Genomic DNA, 12,682 nt, shown 5'->3' with positions numbered 1-12,682 from the left:
GACCTCTTACCCTGGCAGTCTTCATAATGTAAAAGGGTTTTTGTGAATGTACTGTTTTCACAATATTACAACTAGCAGCAACAATAACTTGCGAGTGGAGTTTGGAGACTATACGCTGTTGTTAGTGGTTTTAATGATATGAGGCATATCAGTGATAAAAACCGTTTGTTCCTTGAGCCAACGATAGTCTTTTCAGTGGTCGCGCCTTATTGAGTGCCGAGACTTGCGTTAGGTTTTAAGTGCTAATGGCAAGGTTCAATAGATGGAATACAGTTGCGGTATCCACCAGAAGCATCAATAAGGTAGCAAGAAGCATTGCAGGCAGTCATCAATACAACTGAATAACTCTGGGAGAACAGTTGGCACGGCCACTTTTGTGAGTCCTGTGAGGGCACGATTCATGAAGTGCTTGCACCATGTTTGGTATGACGAATGCAGCTGGCTGGTTGGCTCTGTCTTGAGGGCACCTGTAGACCTGCACAGGTGATAGGTGATATAGTACGCAAACTGCTTGCAATGACAGATGATATGCGAATAGTCTGTAAATTTCACTGCAACTAGTATTCAAGTATTGCCTCCAGTGCATGCCACCTATTTAAAACACAAGTTATCTTATTCTATTCAGCAATCATGCGGTCAAGCTATTAGCAACACTTAAAATATGGGTCTTTGTAATTTCGCAACACTGGTTAGGCACATTCTTAATGCAATTCACCTATTGTTTGGGTTAACAAAAATGATAACGCTGCTCACATAGCCTGAATCCCTTTGTCTTTTTTTTTTTGTAAAATCAGGACGAAGAGCGAGAGCGAGCTGAACGTTAAACAAACCTGTTGCCCCACGGGCTCGCGAAAGAAACGCATCCCGAGAACGGGCACCTGGCGAAAGTATATTTGGGCGCTGTGTGCGCACCATGGCAAGCAGCAGTGAGCGTCGTACTGAGTACTACTGACCGCCAAAGGCCATGCCTTAAAAAGATATGACAAGAAACACAGTTCCGACTGAATAGGTGCAATCTGCGCAATACGTGTTTAATGAAACTAGCCAAAATATGACCAGAGAAAAGAGAGCAAACGCTTGAAAAAACGGCAAGTGTGGAACAGTTGTATGCAATGCCTGCGATACCGGAATTGATATACGATGTAGAACGAAGACCAAATTTGAAGGTTTCAATGCACTGCGCACTCACCCCGCCTCGAGCAAAGCTGTTATCTGCCGACGAAAGACGCGTTTTTACCGTACCTGGCGCGCCAAAGCGAAGCGACGAGCGCGCGTAATCTGCATCGGCGAGCGGGTTCGCTTTGTACGCAGGCAGCTTGGTATGCACCCATGTGTAAAACTTACGATGAGTGTAGGGCTGCTGGTTATGCCCAGATAAGTCAAATTAATGCAGATACGGCTACTTCGCCGTGTACGTTAGCCCGGACGGCTTTGCAGCGCATCACGGCCATAATAGCAGTAACAGTTGGCCAAGCTAGCAATGGCTAGCTAGTATAATACAACGCAGTCTGCGGCTCACGTAATTCAGTGCAGCGACAGCGCACAACGCCTGCTTCGCCTACGGACCGCCGGCCGGCCGGCCACTTCCGCAACTCACAGCCGTCGTTTGCGGCACGTAAACGCTACGTGCGACGACGGGCGCGTACCGCTGGCATCCCTCAGCGCTAGATAAAACGGCACAACCAGCCTAAAATACCATTACGTCCAGCTAAAAAATTGTGTCTTACGCCTTTCCGGGGCGTTTCCAAAGCGCTTATCTTAAAGACGCACAAGGAAACGTAAATATGATACGCCACACCAGCACTTCAAAAAAGAAAGTCTCACCTTTCGTTCAGGAGAGGTTAGCACGAGGCTGCAGAAACGCACGTGCAAACGCTGCCGAAAGAGCCAAATGGCGGCTTGTGCTTGCGGCTTGGCCAGGCTTGGCGCAAAGAAGCCACAAAAATTTACATTGACAGCCATTCAACTTATTACACAAATAAAAATGTGTAGTCTAATGTGTAACAAAATTTTAAAAGTATAATATTGTGTGTTAGCTTAATTTTAAATATATAGTTTTTTACCACTTGCGCCGACTGCCGGACGGCGCGCGAGTCACGCCACTCGGCCGCGATAAGCCCGTGTGTCCACTCTTCTAATTTTTTTATTTCTCTATGCTGTCACTTATAAGCCTGCGTAAAAGTGACGTGGTGTTACGTAACAGCTTGTAAATGGCGGCTGCCGTAGCCATAAAATAGGGCAAAAAATTTCACCGACCTTCGGCGCTGTGAACTCCCCGTGAATTTGCAGCAGGCGCAGTTTCGCACGACGCGCGGTTTCAAACTGTTTTCTAGCGAAAGAAATAATAGTTTTGACTGTTTCCAAATTTGTTTCCGTATTTTGTTTCTATGTTTGGCAATAAAATAGCAATTATATGTTTGGCGTAACGGTAACATAAAAGGGCATTCTAAGCCTCTTCATTACAAAGAACCTAACGCATGACATTTGCCCATACCCCTCCTATAATAAACTGGTGGGTCAGATGATCGAATTCAAGGGAAAAAAACAAAGAAAACTGACTTTTATTCATTACTGCGCTGATTGAGTTCGAGGTTGACGAATGAGTGAATCTGCGGCGTCGATGCGCTCAGCCGTTATCAGGCGTAGCGTTTCGCTGTCCTTACCGCGTCATACAACCGATGGTCATGTCTTCTTCTGTGATCACGATATAAACTCGTAACATAGCAGCAGACGATAACGTGGCAGTGGTGGCGGCCGGGAAAAATGACAACGCTACAAAACGTGCATTGAAATATGTTACTAAGAGCGGTTGAAAGAAATAAATTGAACACCAAAAAGTCTGACGTTATTTAGCTTAACACACGCCTGTCGCTCCGTTTTGTAGCTTTTGGATCAACGTTACTTGACCGCTTTGTTGTGTTGACGCCAATTTTAACCTTAAAAAGTGTGCTTCTCTTGCTAGCCTCAGCTGCCGTCCTGATTTTTATTAGACATGCCAAGTGTTTTTATAACCTTTATGCGCAATATTTGATAGCTTGGTTGTGATCTTCATAAGCCAAGCGTCAAATTACGCTGCACATCATGACAGCTATACGTACACACGTCGCTGATTGCTTACGTTTTGCTTACGCAAAAAAATATGGCGGATTCAGGTGAATTTATGAAGTCGGTAGTAGGCCCCTAAGAGCTTGTCGGCCGCGTGAGTGTGAGCCATTCCGTTTTCTGTCGCCTACCCCAAGTTCAGTTATTCAACAACAATGGCTCCACCTGATCCTGTGCGCATGCGCAAGCCCACATAGCGCAGTAGGCAAGAACAGCTAGAAGATAGAGGCACTGCAAGAAAGATTGTAGGGCCGACCTCAGAAGGCAGCGTCCTCGTATAATGTACGACCTTTTCGTGCTTGTTTTGAACGCAAGTTAAACTTCTACTGACGTATGCCATCACGTCTGGAAATGTTCAAGTATTAAGTGCGGCTCGTGAACTCGGCGCTTTCAAAATGTGGTAGGGTCAGTCAATACCCAGACTGAAACACAACCTGTGCGCCGCTGATAAGTCTCACGGCCTAATTAAATGACGTTGGCCTGAAAGTGGACGACTGCTTTTTGACTCGAAGCGGTGACCAGGGGAGCCGCCTGCGCGCACGAAAAATTAGGTTCGGTGATACCTCCATCCACGCAGTCTTTGAGAAAAACGTCTATTTAAGTTTGAAGTCCTTCCCAGGCTATTTCTGCGGATTGATTGCAGGTGGCATCCAACTTCAAGTCATTCTAATTTCCATTCCATTCGTCGAGCTTATTAATGCGCGTTATTGATGAATTCCTAACTCCGATGGACGCGACATGTTGACGGGATTATTTGTAGTGCCAAAGCACGTCTACCCTGCCTCCGTGGATTTCGCGCGCGTGTAAGATGAAGCCTCGGCAAAGGCTTAACCGTTGCTAAGGGGCCAGCCGAACTGCTGCGGCCAAGCGGCACGGGTATGCCGGGGCCCAGCGTTAGGCCTAAGGTGACGCAATAGTATGCTTTGCTGGGCGATTTGGGTTGCGGCTGAAACTAAACGAGGTGGCAGTTGAACGGGGACAGAGAAGGATTAGCGAGTATACGGGACAGGCCCTTGTCTTATCTAAGCGTTCTTCTTTCGCTGTCGCCGTCCTAGTGTTCTCTCGTTTAGCCTACCGTTACTGTTGGAGGTCTAACACCGTCAGACGCAACACCGCGGCAGCTTGGCTTACAATGAGGTTCACGCTCCTTGGCAGAGGTTAAGCTGAATGTTGGGGCTGTCGGAAGCTGAGTCTAAACAGAGGCTTAGCAGGGGTGGTTGGCCAGAGATATAGTCGTTGTAACGGAGAAAAAAAGGAAGAGAGAAAAAGAGAGAAAGACAAAGAAACTGCCGTGCGGCGTTGCTGTTATGAGGCCCGTGTGGGCTCAAAATAGGTTTTAGACTTCGTGCGGCTAACGGAATAGTCACTAATTAGCCACATTACAAGTAGTGGCTAAATTCACAAGTAGTAGTAGTATTAGTACTTTTACACCCGCCGCGGTGGCTCAGTGGCTAAGGCGTTGCGCTGCTGAGCACGAGGTAGCGGGTTCGATTCCCGGCCGCGGCGGCCGCTTTTCTGATGGAGGCGAAAAGCAAAAACGCCCGTGTGTACGAGATTTCGGCGCACGATAAAGATCCCCAGGTGGTCAAAATTAATCCGGAGCCCTCCACTACGGCGCGCCTCATCGCCTGCGTTGCGTCGGCGCGTTAAACCCCACAATAAATCAATCAAATTAGTACTTTTATTATGAAACAGGTGGGTGGGTGATTAGAACGGGGTGACGATCATTACAGACAAAACAATGCTGTGCTGCAACCGGGGGAGTACTCCATCAGCAACGTGAATTTCCTTTTCTCACTAATGGTTCGGCCTTGGAAATCGTAGCGAAAGAAATGTAGCATTCACAGTGCCCGTACTAGGCCGCGTTTGAGGAAATATATGGCTATGATTGTGTAGCATTACCACCTTTAAAGTACTTTGGCTTTGCGAAGAACGCGCTTAGAATGGAGGTCGTTTTAAAGTGAATGCCTGCATCGCCCGAGCCTAAATAGTCTGGTTCTTGCTGTCATCGTTTATCTATTATATTCTTAGTGCTTATTAAATGATTAACTTATTGTTTTTTCAAAGTATTTTCTTAGCGGTCGAGCGGGGGAACGCCGCTTGGCTATGCGCGGTAGCAGACGACGCGCCTTGAACGCGCCCAGTGTCAGTGGAACACATCAACTACCCTGGGTGTTTTTTTTTATTGCTTGCAAGGTTTTACTTCCTCCTTTGATCTTGAATGAGAGTCTCCGAACTACAATCGAACGACGTTGCAGCGTGTACAGTCGGAAAACGAATATGCCGCTGTTTTAAGCGATCTTCACGCACGCCCGATATATTACCACGAGTACCAGCGCAATCCAGCGCGAGGACATATAAGCTGAAGCATGAACAGTGTGTTTATATAGCATCGACGCTCCGGTTGTCGGTTTATCTGAGGCAAACGAAAAGTTTGGAGTGCGTTAGAATGTTGTTTAAATTTGATAAAAACGTCCAACAGCGTCTGAACAAGCTCTTTAATTTGTTATACAGTTAAACCTGGATGTAACGAACCTGTGCGTCATGAATTCCTGGATTTAACGAAGTTTTTCAATTCCCAATTTCCAGCCCCATTGAAGCGTTAGCGACCTCTATGTAATGAAGGCATTATGTTGGTTAACCTTGGTGTAACGAATTCGCTACGCTGATGATTCATTATATTTCGCACTTTTTCCGGAAAATCGCCTGGGGAAACTCCCTAATTTAGCTAATTTCGCTGCAGAACCGCAAACTGCCGTGCATTTTCAGGTGTGAGCGCGGTGCCGATTATGTGCCAGGCTGGCCTGTCGGCGTGTAGCCAGAGTTCACTGCTATCTGTGGTGTCGGTTCGTCGGTGATGAGTTCCGCTGCCAGAAAACGAAAAGTTTTGTCTTTTGAAGAGAAGCTCACAATTTTAAATTCTGTGTCCGCCGGTGAGAAAGAGCGTCGCCACACGTTACCGTACCCCAGCTAGCACCCTATCACCGATCTTGAGTGCGGAAAAGAGCATCAAGTTCACCGTATTCACGAAAAGCCGCCCTTTCAGCATGTTTGTTTCTTGAAACACGTTTGGTCACCGAAAAGTGTCAAAAGGTAAAAGTGGTACTTAATTTACGTTTGTGAACATGGGGGTAAGTGACCTTGCTAAGCTGGTGACTAAGTGCTAAGCTCGTGGGAGAGCAGTTGGGGCAAATCGCGCACTTTTCACTATGAAATAAATCCTTGAAGGGTGAGCTCATCGTCACGGCAGTTTAGCATATTGGCTTAGTTTCTGCTCCACTCACGAGGGCCTTAATTTGAAACCTGCATGTAACAAAAAAAGGTGGAATTTCTGTCGACTTAGTTGTATCCACGTTTAACTGTAGCGAAACAAATTTCAGCTTCCCGAGTCAAAATAGCTTTTCATTGACCAACAGTTTCCGAATCATTTTCCCGTCTTTGTGCTGCCCCGTTTTCAGGGAGCAGAGCGTGGTGATAACCTACACTTGTAGTGAACTGTTATACTTCCTTATTACAGTAAATGTTACCGGAGAAAGTGCTGCTCCGCAAATGGCATGTATAAAGTATAACGGCAAAATGGAGGGCTCAGAACGATGCCGAAACAGGTCCTATTATATCCTCACAGCTCACAGTAGGGAAAATACGCCAACAAGTTCCGCTAGCAGGTGAAATTGAGGCGACCGAGGTTCACTTTCCTCGGAGCATTGACGAGGCTTCGCTGTCTCTACAGCAGCGCCTGACAGCGTGACGTCAAATCAAGAATAGCGCCGAACGTCCTACGACTCACTTCTCCAGGAATGGCGAGTGACACCGACCGTCCGCATCTTGTGTTTGTATTGCTCGAAATTCAGGGGATAGCGTTACTGTCTACCGCGCGTGTAGATATTTATATCCCATTAACTACACCTTTATATTGGCTGCTTCTGAAGACAAATAATACAAATATCGGCGGACGTGGCACTCACTGACGAGGGTGTGTGCACTTTCTAAATACGACCCCGGAACTGAAGCAATGCCCGTTGTGGACATTGTGACCTTCTCTTTCCCCCTACCCCCACATCGTTACTTCCTTCCAGGGGCTTAAGGCCTCTCGTTTTAATAAAGCGTTTCGCTCGCTCTTTCCCTTAACGTTATAGCTCATACCGCCCACCCAGCCCCCTGGCGAGTAATAGGAACGGCGCTGCTAAGCATACCTCGGCAAAACTGGACGCCACCCACTCGAACTCGCAAAACAATATATTTCTTCGAAGCACCACATCGCGCTCACGCTCACCACTCGTCCTCGCCACTCGCGCACACTCGCACAGACAGGCAGACAGAGCAAAATTTCCGCGTTTAACAGGCCCAAACAATCATGCAGGAGTGCTCGCGTTCGCGAAGCGCTGCTGCTAAGGAAATGGCAGCCTCCAAACGAACGCACGCAAAGCGACCGAACTGGCTGGACATCCGTGTCGAAGCTTCTGCGTGCCGCTCACGAAGCACTTCGACTGGCGCAATGACGTTGCAGTCAAAGCAACTTCGCCATGCCCCCGCGTCACCGGCGTTATCCCCAGCAGTTCTCGGTGTACACAGAGTGTTTCGACGATAACTGGAACACTTTAAAAATTTTCCTGGGCGAACCGCCGCTCTGTTCGCGCTCAAACTTGCCACGAAGGTCGCATTTTGTGGTCCATTTTGTTTGATACCGGGAACTACGATGGTACTTACCTGTGTATTCTGAAAATAAATAAAAACTATTTTCGCCTATGGGAAAATGGCGGCCGATTTGGACGTGCGAGCCAGCGCAAGTTGATGTTGGAACGACGGAACCGCCTGCAGAATGAAACGCACGTTTGGGATTCACGTACGGAGCCAAATGGTGCAGCAGACGATCAGAAAATGCACCTAAAAATGAGCTAGCAGACGATCAGAAAACCTGGTTTTCGAGCTCGCACGTCCAAATTACCGCCATTTTCCCATAGGCGAAAATCATTTTTATTTATTTTCAGGATAAACAGGTAATTACCGTCATTTTTCCCGTTGTCAAACAAAATAGACCACAAAATTCCACTTTCGTGTGAATTTTGAGCGCGAACAGGGCGGCCGTTCGCTCAGGGAAATTTTTTCAAGTGTTCCAATTACCGTCGCAACACACTGTATATGCTCCAAATATCGCTATATGTAGAAGTTTCGGCGAGAGCTTAAACAATTCTGCTGTTAAAAAAAATAGAGGGCTCTACGGCCGTTACAAAAATGTATGAGGTGCTGACACTGCTATTTGCTGATACCGGTTAGGGTAATTCACAAACGAAGTCACGGAACAGGAAACGCAACAAGGTGCACAAAGTGCAGCCAGGAAAATCTCGTTATTTTTCTAACCCGTTTGCCGCAGGTATTGTGGTTGTTATTAATTTCTCATGACGGATTATACACTGCATCCATTCAGGGGAAAATGACTGTTTAAATGGTAAGCTTACCGGCAATCTTGCTTCCATGCTGATCCATTCTTCGAGCTAGCCGGCCACACACAACTTCTGCAGAAAACTCCGTGTGTCATCATCGTCATCATTAGTCAACGCACAAGTTCTACAATACGTCCTCTAAGTTGCTCCTCACCTGCAGTTTCCTGCACTACCACTGTGACTGATACAAACACCGACCTCACGCGCACTCAGCCCCCGAAGCGGAAACTTTTTGTTGTGGCGAACTTGCCCACCAACATCTGGCTTGGAAATGGTACACGTAACCAGTGGTCACGTTTTGAAGGCGCCAAACAGCAGGAAAGTTCTCTTCACCGCAGTTCAAAAGGCAGCGAACACCGACGAGTATCAGTCGTCATTTAGTCCACAGAAAACGGCCTGAACCACGTCGTTTTCACTGCTACGCATATCCGCACAACGCGCTCCCACATCGAGGAAGGCATTCCCAACAATTTACACGGCGTTTCCTCGCAGCCAACTACCTAAAACAGCTCGAAGTCCAATCACGGGACTGAGGGTATTCTAAGCATGTCAGAGGCGCTGCAACTGAAGACTTGTCTGCGGACGAAGGCAACTAACTGGCCGTCTAGACAGGAATGACGAGGTGTCCTCGCGCGGCGGGCGTTGAACAAGCACCGGCGCGCGGAAAACGCAACTTCACCGCATCATGATATCGCTTGCGTTGTCGCAGGCAGCCCGCAAGCGCTTGCATCTTAAATGCCGTGCAAGCATTGCAAGTCATTGCGATTGCCGACCACGACAACCATGTTCTCGTCAAAACGAACAAATGGACGGCTCTCAGCCCACGTTTCGGAAAACCCTGATGGCAGCGGTGGCGGACAACGGAACAAAAAAAGAAAACGGCATCGCTGCATGGATATAAAAGCCGTCGTGTGCGATGAATGCCGATAGTGAGATAGCGAGAGAGAGAGTTAGAGGCATTGTTTGAAACCGCAGTTAAGACAGTGAAATTACCGCCGGCATGGGCCTGACAACGACAGCGGTGGCTCTGCTCCCCAAGAAGATAGGGAGAAACGCTAAACAGCTTCTGTGGCTGACCAATAATTGTGATTGAACCACGTTAATTAGGTTTCGCTTGCCTTCTCCAGGGATCCACTCTGTTACCGTTAATGAACAACGGTTATCTTGATTTTGCATTACATGCCCTCGCCATGCCCATTTCCTCTTCCTAATTTCTGCTAATATGTGCTTAACACGCAATTGTTCCCTGACCCACTCCGCCCTCTTCTTGTTCCTTAATGTTGCACCTATCATCTTCCGCTCCATTGCCCGCTGAGTTACCCGCAATTTAAGTCGAACCCTTTTAGTGAGCCTCCACGTTTCTGCCCCGTAGGTGACTACCGCTGGCAGGGGGCGGCAGAAGGTAGGTGGGCAGATGAGCTCAAGTTTGCGGGGATAAATTGGTCGCAGTTAGCACAGGACCCGCACAATTGGGGATCTATGGGAGAGGCCTTTGCCCTGCAGTGAACGTATACATAATGGATGATGATGATGATGGTGGTGGTATGATGATGATGATGGTGGTGAATTAGGTTTTATTGTTAACCCGCAGCCGTAGCTCAGGGGCTAAGTCGTTGTGCTGCTGATCTTAGGATTTCTCACTTGATCCCAGCCGCCGTGGTCGTCTAATGGTAGCGGCAAAGAACGAGAACACCCGTGTGTTGAGCTTCGGCGAAACGTCGCTTTGTCGCAAAGCGTATTCTGCTGAACAATTCTGCCGACGGACCAGGTCGATGAGAAACAATTGATTATGGGGTTTAGCGCACCGACGCTACACTCGACCTTTCCCAAGAACACGCGTGGCGTCTTCTGCAGACGAACACCTTTCCTAATCCCGCAAAACAATCTTATCCACCCTTCTTTATACCCCTCCCCAGAATGCGGTGCCCTCGCCACCCTTCCTGGCATCGTGTGGGGACGTCCTAAAGACCCGTTTCCTTCAATTACTTGTGAGGAGCAGTGGGAGAAGGCGCTGGGGAGCTCAGACCAAGGGGTGCGAACCGCTGTGGTCAACAGAGCTACCGAAGTCGCCACTCGGTTCAAGCTGGGGGCCACCAAAGACCCTTAGACCACAGAACGCTCAATAAAGTCTCTCTCTCTCTCTCTCTCTCTCTCTCTCTCTCTCTCTCTCTACACAGGCGAGGAGGTGCGCCGTAGTGGAGGGCTCGGATTAATTTTGACCACCTCACAAGAAGAAATGCCACAAACTAGCGATATACAGCTTCACTGTAAGAAAATTACTGCACTGCCACCAATTTCTCAAATAAAAATTCTGATAACGAATCGTTGAATAAAGCAAAACAATCAATTATAACACAATTCAAAATCTACAGAAAGTAAGAGATATTAAGTCGTTTTTACCCGGTCTTTCGATGCACGGACATATCAGCAGACGGACAGTTAGGCACACCTACGCTTCACTTCAGGGCGATTTGGGTACAATTAGAAATTCTGTTGTACCACTGAATGACAAAAAAAAAAACAAAGTGAACAGTTAAAAATCAGTTGCAGTTTTGTCGATGCTTCTACTGTCGTTTTTATTACGCATCGTCATAAATAGAGTCAATTTTTTGGAAAAAAATGCTTCTGTCATTAAGTACTAAAGATGTTTCGTCGTCTCGTTCTATTGATTTATTTTTCTCAAAGATCTTTAAAAACGCTTTTTTGGTAAAGATTGTGTTTGTCTTCCTATTATGATTATTTTACGCATAACTAATTTTGCGCATATTCTTTAAACGATTTTCCCGTAAACATTTATTAAGAAACGTTCCTCAATCAAATCTTTACTTTGTTTACTTCTCCGCCAGATATGCTCTAAACATTTTTGTGTATTTTACTGAGTCGACACGCTTTTTGTATGGAACTATAGAATGTGTGCTTCAGTTATATCAATGAGCCATGGGGAGTGCTGGCCGGTACCTTTCGCGGCGCCTCTCAGCACTCACGAGTGATGAGTGGGGCTAACCGCAAGTGGCGCTCGCACTCACTCGCACTGGAACGCCTCAGCCCGAAACTATGGTGAGGCTCACTCGCCACTGACTCGTGAGAGGCGAAGGAGTGGTGCGTGAGGTAAGCCTGCCGGGCTATACGCGCTGCTAACTACAGCAAGGTAAATGTCTGGCTCCGCTATCTCTAAACGTAAGGCGGATTGGAGATTTGTATGTTTCCTGGTAGTCTGGCTCTAATTTTGAATACGTAGGATAAACTACTATATATTAAGTAAATAATTAATTGCAAAAGTATAAATAATAGTAAAAGTATAAATAATAGTTACGTAGTTCGTGATATACAACGACGACCCGGCAGTAGAAACTATTTGCACAAATGTTAATTTCAGACTTGCTCGGAAAAAACAAACAATGTTTAATGTGTAGATTATCTTGTGGAACGTTATAATGTATGTATATCATCGGTGCAGGGAGTTGATCATACACCTGCCATGTAGACTGTGTACATAGTTTTTTATGTTTCGAAAGCCTACAGACGAAGCCTTCACCCTGCAGGGAACATAAACAGGTGGACAGTAATTGTGATAATGATGTTCCCGATGACATATTATTAAAGAGTCAAATAAGCTTCCACCGCACCCTGGGAACGTTGTGGGGTCGAGAACCTGTGCAAGCGCCTTTCACGACCACATGCGTGAAGGCGCCCTCTGCTTCCTCGGCAGCGCGAGGTCGTTTCTTTCTTAAAATGGCGGGCACATTAGCTTCTGGCGCAAAAGAAGCCTAGACAAGAAGTGACAAAATGAAGTGTTCGAGCAGTTTAGTTCACAAAAGTTTTTTTTTTTTTCACCTTCTTTAGCTACCTAAGTGTCTCGACGTGTGAGGTTAAAAACCATCAGGTTGGTATTTCAACGAGAGGAAAAACATCAAAAATTAAATATGAAAGACCACGATGCTTTCTCAGGCCCTGCAGCGTAACCAACTTTCGCAGGGTCTTGAAAAGTGCGGGGCCGGTGCGAGCTTCCAAACTGGCAGCTGTGCGAATGGGCACTTAGCAAGGCTTGGCGCTTGCGCATTTCGGCCCGGGAGGAGAGACCGGTCAATCACTCCCTCAAAGCACCATGCCAAACTCGCGCTGTCATTTTTTGCACAAAA

General features: G+C 47.0%; 2 protein-coding genes across 4 annotated transcripts in view; one reads left to right on the top strand and one right to left on the bottom strand.

Moving 5' to 3' along the window:
• LOC144153865 (prolyl 4-hydroxylase subunit alpha-2-like) overlaps positions 1–12,682 on the bottom strand; it is a 302,578-nt gene that overhangs the window by 220,085 nt on the left and 69,811 nt on the right. For 2 of the 3 annotated variants that reach the window (XR_013319401.1, XR_013319402.1), the window contains exon 1: positions 8,559–9,170. The exons of the other annotated variant lie outside the window; for it this stretch is intronic. The gene's annotated coding sequence lies outside the window, so the exon portion shown is untranslated. Of the gene's footprint in view, positions 1–8,558; positions 9,171–12,682 lie in introns of those variants that run through there. 3 annotated transcript variants of the gene reach the window in all.
• Positions 1–12,682, top strand: part of Dh44 (corticotropin-releasing diuretic hormone 44) — a 168,850-nt gene that overhangs the window by 133,253 nt on the left and 22,915 nt on the right. The window lies entirely within an intron of this gene.

This window comes from Haemaphysalis longicornis, unplaced genomic scaffold (assembly GCF_048455015.1).
Source record: "Haemaphysalis longicornis isolate Haplotype H1 unplaced genomic scaffold, Haemaphysalis longicornis Haplotype H1 scaffold_9, whole genome shotgun sequence".
NCBI lineage: Eukaryota > Metazoa > Arthropoda > Arachnida > Ixodida > Ixodidae > Haemaphysalis > Haemaphysalis longicornis.
The sequence above is the reverse complement of the archived record's forward strand: the minus strand, read 5'-3'. Positions and strand labels throughout refer to the sequence as shown.